Source organism: Suricata suricatta, chromosome 10, assembly GCF_006229205.1.
Source record: "Suricata suricatta isolate VVHF042 chromosome 10, meerkat_22Aug2017_6uvM2_HiC, whole genome shotgun sequence".
In the NCBI taxonomy this organism is placed as follows: Eukaryota; Metazoa; Chordata; class Mammalia; order Carnivora; family Herpestidae; genus Suricata; species Suricata suricatta.
This window is the reverse complement of record NC_043709.1, coordinates 13,365,303-13,386,947: the sequence shown is the minus strand read 5'-3', so window position 1 is coordinate 13,386,947 and position 21,645 is coordinate 13,365,303. Positions and strand designations below refer to the sequence as shown.

Sequence of the window (21,645 nt, the reverse complement as noted above, 5' to 3'; positions counted from 1 at the left end):
TGATCTGTTGGTTCATCTCAAGAAAATTCTTGATTGACATGAACTAATCTGGAACTATATTTTATTCATATTTGTTTTCCTAGGGCTTTCCTATGATCTGCCATAGTAGTGTCAGTACATTTTTTTCCATGCATAAGTGAAGAAATGAATAAATGAATAAATGAAAACCCCCTATTCTTGACAGTGACTTAAAAATTCAACACTCACTTCCTATTATATTGATGCACTTAAAATTCAATTAGAAAAAATCTTGGGTAGCCCTAACATATAACATGGACATCAAAGAATCCACTATCATAGACTCAGAGTTGGAAAGGACAATGAAAGTAACTGGATCACCCTCAACCTTGGCAGAGAAGTGCAAATCAAAACTATAATGAAATATCACCCCATACCCGTTATCATGGCTATTGCCAAAGAAACAAAATAACAAGTGTTGATGTGGTAGTAGAAAAATTGGAAGCCTTGTGCACTGCTGGTGGGAAGGTAAAATGGTAAAGCTGCCATGGAAACAATTCAAAATAGAATTACCATACGATCCAGAAATTCCACTTCTGGGGACATATTCAAAAGAAGTGAAAGCAGGGCCTCAGAGAGATTTTTGTCCACCCGTACTCACAGCAACATCGTTTACAATAGCCAAAAGGTAGAAGCAACCCAACTTTTCACTGATGGATGAGTGGATGTATAGAATGTGGTACATACATACTTTGGAATATCATTCAGCCTTAAAAAGGAAGGGAATTCTGACACACATTACAACACTGATGAGCCTCGAGGACAATGCTACATGAAACAAATCAGCCACAAAAAGACAAATACTGTGTGATTCCATTTATAAGAGGCCCCTAGAATAGTCAAACTCCTAGAAACAAGGAGAGTGGTGGTTGACAGGGGCTGGGGTGGAGGGGAAAGGGGCAGTTGTTTAATGAATATAGTTTCAGTTGTGCAAGATGAGATACTTCTGGAGATCTCTTGCATAGCAATGTAGTGTACATAACGCTGCTGAACTATACCCTTAAAATGGTTAGGATGGTAAACTTTATGTTATTGAAAGAAATTTTTAAGTGATTGGATCTCTACTCCCACCAACGTCAGGAATTCTTTTCCAGTGTCTCTGTGGACACAATGCTTAACATGGCCTGCAATTTCCTTATGTTCTAATGCTGAATGGGCACACTTCAACACGTGGTCCTACAAATATCTTCTCTTTTGTTCTTAAGAGAATTCTGTCCATTTAGGTTTCCTTCCAGTCTGCACTCAGGCAACTGATACTGGGAAATTAAATGGATGCATTTCATGCTACCCTACAAATTTTTACTTAGTTGATTTGGGTGCTTCATTCTAGTCAAGGTAATCTTGAGTTCTGCTTTTGTCATTCATGTTAGCTCTTTTTCATTAGATTTGATAAGCATCCCTTCTGAGATCTGAGATTCAGCGACCAAGGCAATAGCCTTACTTTGTTTCCTTTGATTCTGGAAACTGGAGCCAAAGCCAGCTTTCACCTGTCTCAAGCTCCTAAGAAGATAGAGCCTGAGGCAAGATTCTCTAAGCTTCTCCCGTCTCTTCTCATTGGTGGTATTGATTATCCTTGCTTTCACATTCTGGGATTTGATGGCCTAGTCATGCCTTTTGTGTCCTTCTTTTTGCCGCTGTTTATGAGGGCATCCTTAAGATGACATATGGACATGCCCCTTTCATGGCACATCACATCCCACATCCTGGCTTCCTGTTCCCTTACCCTGTCACATCCCTATCTGTGTGCTAAGAGTATACCTTCCCACCCCAAATAGTCAAAGCTTTGCAGGTGGTTTGGTAGTGGTAGATAAAAGCAAAGACTTAATTTTGTTCATATATTTTATAGGAATTATAATTACTTCTGCTTTTTATAGAAATCTCAGTTTCTTAAAATCATTGCATTCACTAAAAGTTTTACGTATACTACACATGGCTGTAGTATACTACTTTATGTCATTTACATTATCAATGTGCTTGTTTTCATTTATTAAATTTTCACTTTTCAATGTTAGTCTACTGTGTTATCTTACGTTCCAAAATGTTCTTTAAAAAATGTCATTGCCTCCAAGTAGTTTTTTTGAAATATAAAAGTGATGAAAATAGTAATAATATTATAAATGTAAACTGTGGAAAGATCTCCATGCAATGCAGCGTGAAAGAGAAATTTAAAATAATATTATAAGTTATGGAAAGGTCTTCATATAATATTGACTGAGGAGTAAATCTCCAGCCAAAAACATATAAATATAAAATGTAATAATAGGTATCTGAAAATGTATTTTATTGGGCTTGCAATCCATTTGCTTCTGCTGCCCCAGGAACTGTCAGTTTTAAATCTTTGCAAATACTGACAGATAGCCAAAGAAATGCTATACATTTTCAAATAAAATAGGAATTTCTTTGGTAATCCAGTCACTTTTTCCCCCAGTCCTTGCATCAAGTAGTGTTTGCTAGTATGATTTAAGTGAATTGCATAGCCAAATGCAGAAGAGAATCCAAAACTCCAGAGGCATTATTCAAAATATGTACAAATCACACCATTGCTGGAAAATCTGATAGACTAGTCAAAAAGTTAATGAAAACTTTACAAAATTCTTTAATCCAATTAGCGCTTTTGGATACTACATACTATTAATACTGAAAAATGTGAAGAGGAATTGCTAGGTGTGAATTTCTAGCACGTATTTTGCTTTACATGTAGATCAAACCACTCATATGCAAAGAGTAAATCAACCCCTTGAATATGTACCGGGGCATCTATGACAGAGCTGTGTTCAACACTCATTATCACTGAAAGCCTGTGCCATCAGCAGACTTTTTTCATTTAAGTTAAAAAGATTTTGTGAGCCAAGAGGAGGACAGTACAGATACACTGGGACCCATACCAATAGTGCACACATATTTCCTTGAATATTTTATTCACAGAGATGCATCATTAGCCAACAATATGCCTCTCGGTTTTGATCCAAGGTTGAAAAACCTGGAAATTTTTACTGTGACTGAATCATAGCCAGTATATGTGCATCTTCTCACTGCAACATGTTGAGAAATGGTTGGTGAATACAAAAGTCTATTTTTTTTAAATACTGAAACATAGTGGTTGATTAGAAAACCAAAATGAATGTTTTAAAGATAGGAATAAAAAGAAAACATTTCTTTGTGACTTGATCACTTCAATTACTTAGAATGAATGAATATATTTCAAAGTTGGAGTCAGTATCCTGAATAAAAGGAATCTGTCATTTCAGAGATAAAAGATTATAATTTCTAATGTTCAGGATACAGTATTAGAATTTCTTAAGAAGAGCAAACTGTGAAGAAATCCCCCAATCATTATGGCTAATAATTTTCTTCCAGTGTCAGAGAAAGAAACTGATGATATATTATTGATAATGTCTGAAAAATCACACCCCAATGCTGCCACAAAGCATTTAGAAATGTATTCCAAAGACACATTCAACCAAAGAATGAATTGGTATTCATCTTTCAAGTTGAAGGATTCATCGAAAGTTAAAACTTTGCCTATGGTGTATTTATGGCTGATGGAACATGGAAAGAAATCTTCAGTGATAAATCTATTCTTTCTGAGTCAATGCTTTATTTAAATATCCAGGATTATCTAAATATCTTTATAATTGTGAATTGGAATCTTTCCATTTAGAAGGAATAACGACTAGCACCTGGACATGTCTCGAGCTACTCATTGTCAAGCTGGATATAAACTAAAATTGGTGGTCAGCTTGCAGCAAATGAAATGGTCTGCAAATGCTCAGGCATTGAGAGACTCTGTGCCATAAGTTCTGACCAGGTTCAGAAAGCTCCTACCCCCAGAGCGGGGACTTACCCTGAATTTCAGACTGTTGACTAAGCTAACATCAGTCCTCATTTTTGCCATTTCTTTTTTCCCAAGATTGGAACCCCGTCATTGATTGTTCACCCATGACTTCTGACTGCTTACTGTTGCCCACTCCCTGGACCCTTGCTACCCTACATCCCCTACCACGTTGAATATCCTAGAGCCAACTGCTGGAGCTTTGGTAGTAAGATCGACTACTATGTTCCTTTGAATAGGAATCACTTGTGGTCTCCTTCTGGAGCTCATTAAAAAAGACACGCTTCTCTTCTCTCTTACTCCTGAGGAGTTCCTCCATGTGGAGGTAGCTCAGCTAGTGAAATGCCCCTGGCCTTAACTATCCTCACTTCTCAGATTTGTGAGTTTTGAAGGAGAAACTGGGCTTTGGTAACCCAGTGCCTTCCTCCTGTTTCCCCTTGGGACCATGCTGGACATGGCACAGGGGCTGCTGTCAGTTGGCAACATGGCCAATGGCTATTATAACCTGTGACAGGGTGGATGGATCTGTCTGTTCTAGAGTTCAGTGTCAGGGAGCCGCTGGCCTGCAGAGGCATCACATTTACAAATGTCAACTTCTCTTGGTAGTAAAAGTGGAGCTTTGGCTCTCTTTGCTTACTATTTTCATATGTTTCACCCAACTGAAAGGGTTAGGAAAGGAGGTGCTAACACTTAGCTTTCTTCAAATTCTAATACCAGCATATATTGCTGGATCAATTTCCTCCACTGCTGTCCCACTTGGGGAAGGAAGGAACTTGCATACTGTTTCAGTTCACTTCTTCTCTCCACCTGCTGGGAATCAGTATTCCTGGGTATCAGAGAAGCTCAAACTATGGTTGACTGACAAGGGTGTGTCTGGGTGGCTGTCGGTCAAGCATCTGACTTTGGCTCAGGTCATGATTTCACAGTTCGTGAGTTCAAGCCCCACATTGGGCTCTGTGCTGACAGCTCAGAGCCTGGAGCCTGCTTCAGATACTTTGTCTGCCTCTCTCTCTGTGCCCCTCCCCTGCTCAAGCTCTGTCTCTCAAAAACATAAAATAAAACCTTAAAAAAAAAAGTGGTGGTAAAGACAAACCTTCTATATTTTTATAACCTCTGTGTATCACATGTATTGCATACTCAATAAATGTTTTGACAAATGAATAAATTTATCAGTCCCCAAAACCATTGCTAACTCGTATCTTTTTAAGTTGTAAGTGTTCACAAACCATCTTTTTGATGATAATTCTTCCAGTGTTTTCTTGTTCTAATTTCAAACTGCATATATAAAAGGAGGGATCTTTTTTGCCTCATTTGTAAAACAGAACAATATTTGCCTTCCCCCAGCCTTCCAGCCTACCTCTTTCTAGATCATTTCTTAAAGAGCAGAAATGTCGATCCATCAACATAGACATATTTTATTAATACATCCTGTGCCCTGAGATAGAATTATTCTGGTTGTGAGAATTTGAATTCATTTAAAGCTTATTAAATCCTCTCTTATTAGTATCTTTTATCTTCTGGGAAGTATCTGGTTAGATATAGAATTTCTAGCATCTATTAATTATTCTCCTTGGTGGTGAAGGCAAGTAGGAACTGAGCCATTTGCTTTTCTCTCTTTCTTTTTTTTATTTTAATGTTTACTTATTCTTGAGAGAGAGACAGAGCATGAGCAAGAGAGGGGCTGAGAGAGAGGGAGACACAGAATCTGAAGCAGGCTTCAGGCTCCGAGCTATCACCATAGAGCCTGATGTGGGGCTTCAACCCACGAACTGTGAGATCATGACCTGAGCCGAAGTCAGGCACTCAATCAACTGAGCCACCCAGGTGCCCCTGCTTTTCACTCTTTCATGCGTTAACATTCTAATATTGGCCCTAAGAACTGAGCCTCTACCCTTGTCTCCTTTGTAGAATTATTTACAACTTTGCCAGCCTCTGCTCTTTCTGGCAATATTCTTACAGGTTCCATATTTTGTTGTTGTTTTGCTGTCTTCTGCATTTTTTTTAATTAAAAAAATTTTCGAGTGTATTTATTTTAGGAGAGGCAGAGACAGTGTGAGTAGAGGAGAGGCAGAGAGAGAGAATCCTGAGCAGGCTTTGTGCTGCCAGTGCAGAGCTGGACATGGGGGCTTGAACTCATGAAGCCGTGAGATCATGACTTGAGGCGAAACCAAGAGTTGGATGCTTAACAAGCCATGCAGGTGCCCCCTTTTCTTCTGTACTTTGTATACACGCTTCCAGTGAAAAGACAGCCTAGGGGACACTTCTTGAGGTCAACTGTCTTTCTCTGAGAGCCCACTGCCAGACTTAAGATTCATACAAAGCCATCACCTTCCTTGACCACAATTGATTGGACAAAGAATGGGCATCTGGGAAACCAGACTGTCTCTCCCAGGAATTCAGAGCTGAGATGGGCTTGCTATTTGAGTCCAGGTTGGCCGGATGAATGGAGAGATTAGGACCTCAGAAGTTATGAAATGGAGCAGAAGCGGACTGTACACAATGACTTGTTAAGAGGAGAATGGACAGATTATAGAATGAAGTGGAGACAGTGAGCCAAGAAGATGAGCTCCTGATGGCTTTCCACGTCCTAGCAAATCATGGCACGATAATCTCTGGAGATTTCAATTTATATTCTTGCTCCTTCCTGCTCCCATTATGAGGCAGGAGCTAGACTATTGCTCTTCCCTTGCCTGCCCTGTGACGGGGCAGACAGCAAACGCTGGCTAGAGGCAACACAGGGAAGCAGTGTAGGGCTACAGCACTGAGAACAAGTCTTGAGCCAGGCCATCTGGTTTCGAAGAGTCTCATGTCACTTCCTGGCTGTGCGAACTTAGGCAAGTGACCTAATCACCCTGCTGTCCCATCTGTAAAATAAGGATAATGCTGCCTCCCTCGTAGGATTATCGTGACAATTAACTAAAAGTGTGACATCCTTAGAACAATTACCATCATGTCACAAAGAAACTAATAAGTGCAAGGTATTTTTATTACCTTAGGTTGGTTGGTTTGTTTTTCTCCAAAGCTGGAAACTAATTGAAGGGCAGTGCTCTGTGTTCCAGAGGGTAAAACAGAGAGAGGAGCACCTCTGAGGACATGGAGCGTGTTGAGGGGGAAGCTGGCCAGGTGGCGTAGAGGTTGGAAAAGAGCAGTGGTTCCTTTGACACTCTGATGCAGTTGGTGGGGGCGCGGGGGGCTGGACCTCAGACAGGAGGACTGCCTCATGAGTCTGAGAAAGCAGAACCTGCTCCCAGGACCCAGAAGCTGGTATCCATGACAGACTGCTAGCTGCTTTCCAAATGCTGTTCTTTCCATCTCTCTACTAAATTTTAGCTGGCCACCCTGGTCAAAGTGGCTGGATCTTTTATGAATGAGAGACAAAGAGACTTCCATTTTAATCAAGCCTTTGCTATTTTGTTTTTCGTTTTTGTATGCAGCCAAAGCGAATCCTGTCTGCCTCCGCACGAAAGTGACGGAGCTTCCTGATCTGAACTACCAATGAAGTCAGTGGGAAAAATGGAGCAATGGGTGGAGGCCCAGGACTGCTGGCCCCAAACTGGAGACACTCTTCTGTTCTTTGGAGCCCCCTTGGACAAAGGTGGGCAGGATGTCCCCCAGATTACCAAGATTTTGTATCCCTCCAACCTGGCAAGATGAGAATCCAAACCGATGTAAGTGGATATAGTATTTCTCATGGTTATCTGAGTTTATTGTTAGAGGTTAAAGAGGTTTAACAGCCGCCCTTGGATTTTGTGTTTTACCCTAGAACCCTTTAAATAGATTCCCTTTGATTTCTTAAACTTAATTCAAAGTGATTTTTTACTCGCACCCAAAAGGACCCTACCTAAGACACAGGACCTGCCTGGCAAACACATTAATTTCTTAAGGTGTTTCTTTCATCTCTGGCTAGGACTACTTTAAATTATACTGTCAGATTTCATTTTGGGGCTCCTTCTAAAGCGTTTTGCTTTTGTGAAGAGTCGGTTCCTGGGATCATGTTCATTTTTCGCCTCACATTTGACATCCACATTATCAAAGTTTCGGGCTCCCTCCGTTCACCCCACACCGACCTGGTTCTCTTCCTGGTCATGTCCAGACAAGCAGTCCGTTGTTCCTTATTGATCTAAATCAAGTCCAGGATGTCAGTTCTTGCCGGTTCCTCGACCAGGGAACTGTCAGCGAGGCAAGGCAAGAATTTATCAGCTTCTCGGTGGTAATTCTTCCAGCAGAATTAACCCACCAAAAGATGCAGGGCTCCTGAATCTCTCAAATGTGGTTTTTACCCAGGAGGACTGCAGAAGAACTTCTTGGGCCACGCCTGCACAACACCCCTGGGGATGCCTTTGTTATTTAAACCATTTGCAGATGCCTCGATTTCTTTGAAGCTGGTTGGCTGTTGAAACAAACCAAAGCCAAACACTGAAGAGAAGTAGCTGGAAAGAGACCAGAGGGGAAGTGGGCCAAAGCAGAACTCCTGAGTAAAACGAAAAACCCCTCAGCTTGGCCCTGATTCGCTCTGTGATCCTGTACAAGCCACTCGAACTCACTGGGGCTTCCTCTTTCCATCTGTAAAATGGGGATAATTATCTCTCTTCTGGATAGCTCACGGAATTGTCTGGTACAGGGTTTGGAAACATAAGTTCTGTTTAAATGTATGGTATTGTTATGATCTGAATGTGCCCTCAGTTCCAGCCTCCATCCCCATACATGTGCATTTTTTTTAAAGACTTACTCATTTTTCAAAGAGAGAGAGCAGGGGAGGGGCAGAAAGAGAGGGAGACACAGAATCTGAAGCAGGCTCCAGGCTCCAAGCTGTCAGCATAGAGCCCGATGCAGGGATCAAACTCATGAACCCAAGAGATCATGACCTTAGCCAAAGTTGGATGTTTAACCCACTGAGCCACCCAAGTGCCCCATTTTTTAAAAATGTTTTTTCTTTATTTTTGAGGCATAGGGGGAAAGGGTCAGAGGGAGAGCAAGACAGAATCCAAAGCAGACTCCTTGCTGTCAGCAAGCCTGATGCAGGGCTTGATCTCACAAACTGTGAGAGCATGACCTGAGCCAAAACCAAGAATTGGACCCTTAACTAACTGAGCCACCCAGGCAGCCCAATTACATGTGCATTTCCATTTAACTTTCCCACCAGCCCAATGCAGCATATATTAACATGCATCTTTATGTTTACTTCGCAGACTTCCCAGGCTCTGGGAATTGAAGTGATTACTTATTTAGAGTTTCATAGTTGATAACTTTTAGAGACAAAATTCAAGTTCTAGGTTTACTCCAAAGCTGGTGTGTGTTTGTATACACTGTACACAAAGAGGAAAGGGAGTAGGGAAGGAGAGGTTGGACTTCCAAGGCTATTTTTTCTAAGGCATTTATCTGTGTTTGTTTTCTTCAGCAATGGAAGTATCTTTACGACCTGAAACAGATTTATAGAAATAGAACTCCAGAGAATTTATACCTTTAGGTCATCTAATCTCCATTTATTATAGAAAATCTGTTCACTGTCATCCAGGAACCCAGTCATGTCCTAAATTCATGTCACTTTTCTGCTCAAAGCTTGCCAATGGTTTCCATCTCACTCTGAGTAAAAGCTGGAGCCTTACAATGGCCCGCAAGGTCCTGTGTGTTCTGTGCTTCCTGTCCTTTCTTCTGGGTCCTCGCCGTTTCTCATTCTTCCCCAGCTCACTCTGCTTCAGCCATCCTTGCATTCTTGCTAATCATCTAACCCTCCAAGGATTCTCCTGCCTCAGGGCCTTTGCATCAGCTGTTTCGTTCTACCTGATTACTCCCTCCCAGATACCCACATGTCTCACTCTTCTTCTAAGTCTCTGATCTCATCAGTGAGGCTTTCCCTGGTCCACAGCCTTCCCCTATCTTAAAGAAGCCCTTTTCTCCTTGCCATGAGGAGGAAATAGACCTTGCTAGGAAGTAACACTTTCCCCCACAGGATACGAAGGCCTTCAAATAGCCCATAACAGCACAGAAACAGGAGAGGCCTTAGAAATCCTTGGAATCAGTTCTTCCATTTCATAGATGGAGACAAGAAGGCTGAGAGAGGGAAAGTAAGAATACAAAGCTGTGTAGAGATAGGTCTGGGAAGAGAAGCCAAGTTCAGCCATGCGTTCATTCATTTAGCAAACATCTATTACAGGTTAGGGTCTTGAGCTACCCTGGTGAATAAAACCAGTTTCAGTTCTTCCCTACCTCTCTCTAGAGCCTCCAGCCTCATCAGAGAGATAGTCCCTGAACAAATCACTACATAAACAACTGTAATGCAGCGGTGGCAGCTGTTTTGAAAAGTTGGTGCTATGTCAGTGCAGTTTGAGTGTTGACGTGGACAGAGAGATCAATCCATGCTTCTGAGCTAGCGCTGGTGATGGACGAATGACTGACAGGTGGCTGGATGAAAGCAAAGGGCGTTTCAGGCAGCTGGCAGAGTGTGGTATGAGATGAAGACAGAAATGGAGGTAGAGGTTAGAGTCTGTGGCTCCCTGTAAGCCGTGATAAGAAATTTTATCCTCATCCTAAGAAACACTGAAAGGTTTATCTGATTCCTATTTCCATTCCTTACTTTTAAGCACACTGGCAAATAATGTTAAGGATAAATAATAGAGGAGGCAGATTCAATTTCTATTTATATCCACGAACCATCAAAGGGTGAAAAATATACTTGGAAAAACATTCCTTCAGTCTTTTGCCACATCATACTTCCCTGGCCACCTGGGCAGTCCAATGCCTTCTGTTTCTCTGCGAGCCTGATTTGTGTGTGCACTGCGCACACACACACACACACACACACACACACACACTTACTTTACATGTACTTCTTCATTTTGCAAACAATGTCTTGACATTCCTGATACAGGAATAACAGAGCTTATTCTGATTAATCTCATTTAATTCCAATTAGTTTATCCACTTGGGTCATTTGATCTGCAATTACTTGCTGTCAGGGTGCTGAGAATAATGCCCATCCTGACTTCTCCAAATGATGGTAATTCAATTGCCAGGTCTCTCCTGGTTGTTACGGCAGAGTTCCACTCTCTGGTTCCAGAACATAGGGAGCACCCGGGAGCATCATCGTTATTAGCCACTTTGGAAGGTTTGTGATGTCTGTTTGCCGGTTGAATGTTGCTTTTCAGCAAGAACCATGTGTTTCTGACATCTGGGGCCTTGCTGCCCCTGGGGAGACCTGTCCCTCCCAGAGTTGACCTTCCATACGCAAATGAATAAAGCCAACCTCCTCCTATAATCTGGCTCTTACACTGTGGGCCACTCCCCTGCTCTGGTCACCCAGGGCTGGGTACCAGACAAATTGGGACAGCCCTAACTCCACAACCCACTGAAGTTATTCAAACTAGCCACTCCTAAGCCCACTTACCCTGCCTCACAGGTCGCTTCCCTGGAAACCATAAAAAAGGCCCTTACCAATGTTTTTCTCCGTCACATCTGCCTCTGACTGATCCTGGTGTCTCCCCATGTGGCCCTTCATGTGCTCCCCCCTCCTCTGGGCAACTGTGAGTAATAATCTATCTACCATTTCAATTACAGCCACCTCCTGAGGTGCCTGGCTGGTTCAGTCGGAGGGGCAGAGGGGTGTGCAACTCTTGGTTATGAGTTCGAGCCCCATGTTGGGTGTAGAGATTACTTAAAGAAATAAAATTTTTAAAAAATTCATCCCTTAATCTGTTGGCCTCATCATATCTGAATACAAATAAAACCCCCATTTTCAAACATCTTCCTCAGACTCTCTTCTTTCATTTTCTTCCGAAAACTCCCTTGCGAGAGCCCTCTGGCCTCCCTGGGGTGTGTGCTAGTGGAAAGGCACAGATTTCAGAGGCTGGCAGAGCAGAGTCTAGAGCCCTGGGGAGCCAGACCAGCAGCTTCCCCTCCTTGACCCTTCCTCCCCACCAGACAGAAATAATGATCACACAGTCCTCTCTCGGGGTGGCTTGAGGCTTGAATGAGATAATGCAGGTCACGCATCTAGCACAGGACCTGGTTCATGGTGGCTGCCTAACGTGTTAGGTGCCCCCTCCCTTCAGTAATCTGAGAGCCTCCTTTGCTCTCTGTTTTCTGCCTGTCAGTTTTATTGTTCAGTCAACTGGAATCTTGAAGAAAATCCAAGGATGATTTATTGTAAGCTTTTCAACCTTTGCTTCCTTTATTTGTTAACCTCCAGCCAACCAGAGCCTTTTATTTTCCCCTCCATAAGCCCCCTGCAGACTCTGACGGGTTCTGAGAGGGTGTTTTTGATGAACTGCTTGGACCCAGCGCTCACTCTGGCTGCTCTCTTGCTGAGCCTGTCAAAAGAGGGCTTCCAGGGACACAGAACTTAGAATCGGCTGAGTCCCAGGTCTGACTGCTTCTCATGCATGCCTGGGGGCGCATTAGTTAACTCCTCCGAGCTTCACCTCCTTTGTAAAATCAGGATAAAAATGCTCGGTTGCCTCTATCTTTCTACTGTTTTTTGAAGCCCTGTGAAATGATAGGACACTAGCAAAAGTTATCATGAACAGCAACCAAGAGGCAGTCAGCGTTGACCCTGTTTTTCCTCTTCTGTGTGTCTTGAGCGCCCCTCTCTCCTTCCTGGCATAGGAGGTATATCCTGTCCTTTACCATCCAGGCCTCCTACGGCCCAGTCCTTCCCTCCCCCTCCCATCCGCCCTGGGGCTCTGAGTCCCGCCTGAAAGACCTTTCCCCTTATCTCCAGGATTCAGAGGGAACCTCTGTGAAGGGGGCAGAGAAAACCACAGGGAAGAAAAAGGGAGAAGAAAGATCAACTCTGTGTGTGTGCAGGTTTGGCACGCGTGCACGGACACACTGCGTCCCAGGCATTGTCCCATGTAAATCTCTTAGCCCTGAAAGGTGGGGGTCCTCAGTGTCATCACCTTACTAATGAGGACATGCGTGTCTATGAGACACAGAGACGTGCAATAACTAGTTGGGAAGTGGCCCGTCTGGATTCTAAATGAGGACTTTTTTGGACCAGAGCTCTTGACTCCTATGATGTCCTGGTCCGCAGTCACATAGAAATGCTCCCATGCAGCCAACCCAGGAAGGAGACACCTCCCTTGGGGTCGCTGCTGTCCCTGGAGTTCCCCTGTGTTCTCCCGCCTGACTCTGATGGTTTCTGTGTGCTCACCTCCTGCACAAACAGTGAGCCTCTCCTCTGATCCTCTTTCAGGGGGGGGCTGAAGCCAGCACACACATGTTCTCACCGAATGTTGCCGCACTTAATTTAATTAAAAGGAACATCCCTGCCCCACCCTGGGAAGAGAATGCACACAGGAGAACGAGAGGACAGCGATCATGAAGGAGCAGCTGGGGAGTAAAGATACCTGGCGTAGAACGGAAGGATCTCTCCCTTCGGACGTCTGTGTTTTCAAAATGAAATGTTAGTGCTCAGTGCATGTTGGTACCGCACTGGGCATTGCTCAAGCCTGTACAATACACCAACGTACAAGCAGGATGGTCTCTGTGGCATCTGGTGATTTACACTGAGCAAGGACTGAGCACCCCTTTGGGGACAAAGTACCGGTCATGGGACACAGCGGCAGCCCTTTCTCTCAAGGAGTGTGCGGCTGGGCCCAGAGAGAGGTGGGTGATGTGACTGCTCGGTTGTGCCAATGAGAGGTTTCTCCACACGGTGTTGTAATTGATACTCGGACTTTTTCTTTGGATTTATTTCTCTTGCAAGTTTTGCAATGTTTAAACAGCGGAGAGCAATGAGAATTGGGTGTCTGGGGTTCTGTCTCAGGCTCTCAGCTCTAATTTACCTATGCTCGCTCCTTAGACGACCTTAGGGGCTACTGGTGACTGAAGGCATCGGGACCATTTTTCCTGTGTTCCAAACTCAAATGTGATTCCAAAGTGGCTCTCTGAAGGAGAGTGTGTTTTATAAAAAGTGTGAAAAAGGAAAACAATGAGCCAAGGCTAAGATGTAATACAAGACAAAACAAAACCAACAAACCCTGAGCTGAAACTAAACCCAAACACTCAAACCTGTCGTTGATTCTAGAATTTTGGGGACACGCTTCTACACCTACTGTCCTGTCAGTGTGTTGAAGTGTCAAGGAAAGGAGTCCGGAATGAAGGACTGTGTTTGCTCCGCCAGGGGCTTGGGAACTCACTGTGTTTTAGCCTCTGTCTCCTCATCCCGGAACTGATTTATTTGCCCTCTAGATCAGAGAACCAGACTGTGTGGCCACCAGCGTCCACCGTGGCGTGGAAGTTCCTCCCAGCTCTTCAGACCAAGCCCCCGGAAGGATTTCTGTTTCAGGGATGTTCATGATAACGAATCTCTTTGCTCCCTTTTCCCACTCAAAGCACAGATGCTGAACAGGAAAAAAAAAAAGGCATGAATAGTTTTCTAGCAAACAATACTTTGTATGGATGGGGTGCTTTAAGGGTAAAACATATCCACTCACGTTAACGCCTTCAATCTTGACAAAAATCTTAAGAGACAGGCAGGATTTTTCACGGTTTTCTCTTCACAGTTGAGTGAACCCAGGGCAGAGATGCTAACGGGTTTCACCATCGGCTGGCTGTTAAGTGGTCTGGGAGACACGGGAGCTCATGCAAGTCTGACCTCTAGTACAGAGTTCTTATGACTAGGCCATTCTAAAAGAACTTCTGGAAAGTTTTCCCTCCTCCTTTGCTTTTGGCCAAACCCCTTCTGGGGCACAGGGAATGGCCGGGAGAGTCACATTCTTCTCTGTGAAAGGCCTACAGCCCACCCTTGCTGGTGTCACCTCTGGCTCCTCTGCAGAGGAGACCCAGGCCTTCGTGGCCCCTACAGCCTCCTTCCTCCGCAGGAAGGCCTGTGGTCCCGCCTGCCTCTCAGGGTGAAGCTCACGTGTAACCTCCCTAGGAGGCCGGAACCGATGCCCAGCCTGGGGTGGGCACCCCTCCATGCTCCTACAGAAGGCTGTGCCTTTCAGCTAGGATGATAACCCATTAATTCCTTTTCCCTCGAGGGCAGTGGGCTCGCTCTGCAGAAATCCTTCTGACCACAAATTCACATGGGAATGCCCCACTCCCTCCCACTCCAGGGCAGCAGAACTCTAAGGAGGCCCTTAAGTTTTTCATCCCGTGTGCTTGGCCCTGTTGAACTCCACCCCGCCCGGGTGTGGGCAGGGCCTGGGGATGCGATGGGGTATCGCTTCCATGACTACGTTACCTTAAATAGGCTCTGAGCAGGCTGGAGGGAGAGGTTGCCTCTCGAGGGCTTTGAAGAAGGAAACTGGCATGTTGTGCAGGGGACCATGTGGCCAGGAATGATGGGTGTCCTCTAGTTGCTGCCAGTGGCCAACAGCCAGCAAGAAAGCTAGGCTCTTGCAGCATTATTTATAATAGTCAAGATATGGAAGCAACCCAAGTGTCCATCGATGGATAAGTAGATGAAGAAGATGTGGTCTATATACACAATGGAATATTACTCAGCCATAGGAAAGAACGAGATCTTGCCATTTGCAATGACATGGATGGACCTACAGGGTATTAGGCTAAATGAAGTAAGTTGGACAGAGACAAATACCATATGATTTCACTTACATATAGAACTTAAAAAACAAAACCAAAAACAGATTCATAACCACAGGGAGCAAACTCATGGTTGCCAGAGGGCAGGTGAGTGGTGGGACAGGTCAAACAGATAAAGGGGGTTAAGAGTATAGTTAGGGGCACCTGGGTGGCTAAGTTGGGTAAGTGGCCAACTCTTGATTTCGGCTCAGGTCATGATCTCACAGTTTGTGAGTCTGAACACTGCATAGGGCTCTGTGCTGACAGCATGAAGCCTGCTTGGAATTCTCTCTCTCCCTCTCTCTCTGCCCCTCTCCCTGCTCTCTCACACACGAAATAAATAAACATTAAAAAAAAGTACAATTATCGTGCTGAGCACTGAGTACTGTATAGGAATGTTGAATCATATTGTACACCCCAAACTAATATAACACTGTATTTTATACTTCAATTAAAAAAATTAAAAATCGGGGTGCCTGGGTGGCTCAATTGGTTAAGCATCTAACATCAGCTCAGGTCATGATCTCACAGTTTGTGGGTTTGAGCACCTGTGTTGGGCTGTGTACTGACAGCTCAGAGCCTGGAGCCTGCTTCAGATTCTGTGTCTCTCTTTCTGCCCCTCCTCCACTCATGTTCTATCTCTCTCTCAAAAATAAACATTAGGAAAATAAATCATAATAAATAAAAAAAGAAAGTGGTGTTCTCAGTCGTACAACCACAAGGAACTGAATTCTCCCAACAACAGTGAACTTGTAAGAGGACCCCGAGTTCCAGATGAGAACCATACCACGGCTGACATTTCTGTTGCAGCCTAGTGAGACCCTGATCAGAGAACCTAGCCAACCCATATCCGGACTCCTGAGCCTTGGGACCAATGAGATAAGAAATGGTATTTTTTACACAGCAATAAAAAACTGATACACCCAGCAAAGATATGAAATGCACATGAGAAATCTGTTATAACTGCATCCTACTTCTTTCCCCATAAGGGAGGCAGCAGCACACGGTGGTTAAGAATGTGAGTTCTGGGGGCACCTGGTGGCTCAGTCTTAAGTGTCTGTCTTTGGCTCAGGTCATGATCTCACGGTTCATGAATTCCAGCTCAGCGTTGGGCTCTGTGCTGACAGCTTGGAGCCAAGAGCCTGCCTCAGATTCTGTGTCTCCCTCTCTGCCCCTCCGTGCTTGATCTCTCTCTCTCTCACTCAGTCTCTCTTTCTCGCTCTCAAAAACATTCATAAAAAAGTGAACTCTGGGGCCAACCTGCCTTGATTCATATCCCAGCTCTGCTAATTATTGTGTGATTTTTTTAAATTTTATTTTTTTATTTTTGAGAGACAGAGAGAGACAGCGCGAGCAGGGGAGGGTCAGAGAGAGCGAGAGAGACAGAATCTGAAGCAGGCTCCAGGCTCTGAGCTAGCTGTCAGCACAGAGTCTGATGCGGGGCTCAAACCCACGAACCGTGAGATCATGACCTGAGACGAAGCCGGACGCTTAACTGACTGAGCCACCCGGGTGCCCCTATTGTGTGATTTTTAGGCAAACTACTTAACCTCTCTGTGCCTCAATTTGCCCCTTCACAAGATAGGTCTGGTAATAGTACCTACCTAATTAGGTTACTACTTAAATGAATTTACTGTGAACTTTCTAAATGTAAGGTGCTTAGAATTGTGACGATACAGAGCAAGCACTACCCAAGTGCTTCCTAAAATCATTAGCAAATCAAAACCAAAATGGAATAACAGAATTTGTGTTCAGAGACATACACAGCTGTCTCATATTATAAACATAGAAACTGAGCTCAAGAGATGTCTTATTCAAGGTCAGTGGGACGGTTTGAAATTCTCCAACTACATTTAGTCCTGATGGGAAGGCTCTGGGAGCCCTCAGGGTAAAATCATATTGTAATCCATTCATGGCAAAATCAGGCCTATATTACGGTAAAGAAAAGCCAGTTCCAGGTCTCTCACTGCTGGGCGGGCCACTTAAATCAGGTTTTCCTCCTTGTTCTTTAGGCCAATGATTGTCCTCTGTCGGTGTGATAAAGACTCTCTCCTTGGCCAAACTCTGTACAGGCTCCTCTGAGTCCTCTTTGTGACATGGTCCATTCCCGACTGTGGAGAGCTCAGCCCATTGTAGCAAAGAATCCTGCTAATAAGTCAGCTTAGTCAGAATCCCCCACCTTTGACAGCTGATCAGCCTTGACATCCGGCCAAGTTCTTCACCCCCCCGCCTTTGATGCATAAGTCCTGGGCCTGCCCAACAAAAATCCTGTTAATTCGGTTTAGGAAGACTCTCACTACCCTTGAGGTCCCCTCTTGGTGATTTTCAATCCACCAATTCCCCCTCCCCCATCAGCTCATTGTCTATAAATGCCCCCTGTATCCAGAGCTGAGCTCAGTCTCTCTCCCCTGCTTCAAGAGTCTTCACACCTGAATAAAGCCATCCTTGCCATTTTAACAGGTGTCAATCAACCATTTTTCTTTAATAGGCGTCATCTGTCTTGAGAGTCTTCCAGGAGCCCAGGCTGGAGTGAGTGAGCCTCTCTCTGCCAAGCTCCCATAACACCGTCAGCCCCTCTCCCAATACTGCCTCGTATGTCACTCTTCATGCACCTGTTCCTCTTCCTACTGGACACGAGGGGTGGGGAGGGTGGTCCCACGAGGACTGTGTCTAATTCATCTTTGAATTCTCACCACCTGGCACAGCTGCTGAACCCTAGTAACTGTTTTCTAAAAATGAGCCAATCAATCTCCTAAACGGCGATTTCCCAAGATATCTAGTGATGCATGCTAGACATGCTGTCACAGCTCCGCAGGATTTGGAACGGAGCTGATGCTTAAAGGCACGAAGAGACCATATCACGTGTGGGGACCAGGAATCTCTGCACCACGTGAGGGTTTGTTAGAAATGCAGAACCGGGGCAGTCGGTTAAGCGTCCAGCTTCAGCTCAGGTCATGATCTCACGGTTCGTGGGTTTGAGCCCCGTATCAAACTCTGTGCTGACAGCTAGCTCAGAGCCTGGAGCCTGCTTCAGATTTTGGATCTCCCTCTCTCTCTGACCCTCCCCTGCTCTGTCTCTCAAAAATAAACAAAAAGCATTTTAAAAATGCAGAATCTTGGGTTACACACACTGAATCAGCTTAAAATTTTTTTTTTAAATATTTTTGAGAGAGACAGAGCACGAGCGGGGGGAGGGACAGACAGAGATGGAGACACAGAATCCGAAGCAGACTCCAGGCTCCGAGCTGTCAGCACAGAGTCTGATTTGAGGCTCAAACCCATGGACTGCAAGATCATGTCCTGAGCAGAAGTTGGATGCTTAACTGACTGAGCCGCCCAGACACCCTACAGTTAATCAGCTTTTAATACTATAGATGCTCACAAAGGATTCCTATGCACATTAATGTTGGACAAGCACTACTTATAAGCCAAAGAAGAAACATACCCTGCTGATGACTAGGCTTATTGTCATTATTAAGGTCCTTTGAAAAACAAAGATTCTATAACCTTGTGTTAGCTGAATCCCAGGAAAACAGCACAGACATCATGAGCTCTGGAGTACATAGATCTGGGTTTGATTTTCACGGCTCTTAACATCTCTGAGCTTCTGTTTCCTTACCTTTAAAATGGAGATACTATATACATTATACCTTCTATTTGTGGTTAAATAAAATAATGCAAATTGTATATTAGTCAGCAAATGTCTACCCATCCCTCTCTTTTCAGCTTCGACGGGTCCTTGCCTACATCATCCAGAGCGGTTCGCAATACCAAGCAACAGTGGAAGAGGACCTAGACTCTTGGGGAGGGAAGCCATGAGGTCTAGTTTCATCTACAGTGGGTCCAGGAGTGCTGTGGGAGACTGGCAGACAGACCCCTGTCCACTGATTCGCTCCCCCGCCCCATACACATTTCACTTCCATCCACCACAATTGTGGAGCCAGAAAAATGGTGTTTGGTTTGTGGCCCCGCCAAGTATTTCTATTGAACCTCAGTTTCCCCATCTATGAAATAATAACCCCTCCTCTCATGGGATTCCTGTAGACAACAGAAGAGATTTAGCACACCAGCACATAAGTGCTGCATAAATGGTAGCTGGGATTGGCTTCAGGTAGCCCGGAGCAATACTAGAATGTTCAAAGTGGATTGTCAAAGGACAGGGTTAACGGGGGGTCTTTCATCAGCCTTTTCTGCTGGACGAGACAGACTTATATTCAAATAACTCAGAGCTGATGAAATGCCCAAGCTCAGAGTTGCCATTAAGTATATAGACAAGCCACACAGGACTGCAGGTACCTCACTCATGGAAGGGCTCCTGGGACTTTGGAATCTGAGAGTGACTAGCTTGGTGTAACACCATGACCAGGGACCGCCAGGAAAACAGGCTTTTCTGAGTGGGGCTCTTGGTTTTGAGGCCAGATCACCAAGCCAGTGTGCACAGAGAGGGCTCACTGTCCTTCCATATCAAGGGTATTGGTTATCAGTGGTCAGTCTTCTCTCACCTACTGAGAAGATGTTTCTGATCTTGCAAAGGTCTGAATACCAGATGTTGATCTTAATATTCATGGGGAAGGAAACCCAGCTGCACAGCTCTACCTAAGTATTAAATAATCTCTGGGGAGGTTGAAAATACTAATGAGCTGGTTAATGTAGGTCCGTACATAATGAGGTCGGGGGGGAAGGTAAGAATTCTTGCATTGTTGTTTTCTCGTTTTCCCTCGTAGATCTGAGAAACTGAGCTAAAAATGTCCACATTTACATCCACATGTAATATCCATTCGTTGTAACACACAAAGCATTTCAACTAATGAGTGTCTCTTAAAAGTTGCTACTTAACTTTCAAGTAAGTAGAAAATGATCACTTCCATGGTCTGGTGATAAGATAACTAAGTGGGGTTAGTGATGTGTCAGATGTGCTACCTGCCATAGCATGCCACCTGTTGGACCATCTCACCAAAGCACATGCACGCACACTGATGCTGAACCTTCTGAGGACGGGCTTCTTTAACACGATTTGCCATATAATTTTGTTACATAATATACATATAATACTAATGAATTTAGAAAGTCACACATGCATATGTACCTATTTTATGAATTGCTTTGTATATATATACCTACTTCTCATTCAAAACACTAAACTATTGTGCTTTTCAAAAATGTCATTGTCATAAAGTGCAAAGGACCCAGGAACTATTCCTGATTAGAGACTGTAGGCAACTCTGCAATGTGTCTTAGATTGGACTGGACCCTGGAGTTAGCAGCGGGATGGACGTAGTTACTGTGAATGTAGACTATGTATTAGATGATCATATTGTGGACAATTTTTTTGAATTTCATCACTGCATTGTGGTTATACGAGAATGTCCTTTGAAATAAATACATGCTAAAGTATTCAGACTTAAAAGGCGTGTGACATCTACAATCCACTCTCAAAGCTTCCAGAAAAAATATTATAGACAGAGAGATATAAAGCATAAATGGTCAAATGTTAAAAATTGGTCAATCTAAATGAAGGGTATACAGTTTTTTATATTATTCTTACAACTCTTCTGTATGCAAGTGTAAGTTTAAAAATAAAAATAAACCAAGGTGCCTGGGTGGCTCAGTCAGTTAAGCATCTGACTTGATTTCAGCTCAGGTCATGATCCCAGGGTTGTGGGATCAAGCCCTGAGTCAGGCTCCACACAGAGCTTAAGATTCTCTGTTCCTCCCCTCCCCCGTCCCTCTCTCCTGCTCATGTACTCTTTGTCTAAAATACAAACAAAACACCAAAAAAAGAAACCCTAAAATTATTGACGTGAATGTAATAAAATGAAACCTATCTTAGCGTTGTGTGCTTTTTAGCTCTCTAGGTAACTGTCTCACCTGAAAGCTGACTCTGCCTGGGTTGCTGCTGCATTCCCAGTCCACATCCCACAGTAGATGCTCTATAAATTCTTTGTGGAATGCAGGAATATTAGAGAGTACAGTGAAATTGCTCTGACGCCGCCACTGGAGCCCTTCCTTTCTTCAGAATTCCAGCAGCATCACGTACCCAGGAGTCCCTTGACAAGTTCTGCTCTGGGCCAACTCTGTCGGTCCTTCCATGATGTCATCCCAGCCTCAGTGGTCCCAAACCTTGGGAAACACTTTCCCAAAACTGACCGACCTCCTTTCATTCCAGAAAACGCCATCTCTCAAGACTGAATGTGTTGGAAAAAACCCAGGACCAACTACATCAAATAGTCACAATCAGAAACCCAACATTTCTGTGGTGCCCTCATCAT

The 21,645-nt window shown here is 44.1% G+C and overlaps 1 long non-coding RNA gene across 4 annotated transcripts in view; it reads left to right on the top strand.

Annotated features, from left to right (window-relative positions):
• Nucleotides 1-20,770, top strand: part of LOC115304510 — a 111,299-nt gene extending 90,529 nt beyond the window's left edge. For all 4 annotated transcript variants that reach the window (XR_003914466.1, XR_003914467.1, XR_003914464.1 and 1 more), the window contains 2 exons: nt 7,285-7,518; nt 19,103-20,770. This is a non-coding gene — a long non-coding RNA (uncharacterized LOC115304510). The remainder of the gene's footprint in view (nt 1-7,284; nt 7,519-19,102) is intronic.
• The last annotated feature ends 875 nt before the right edge of the window (nt 20,771-21,645 follow it).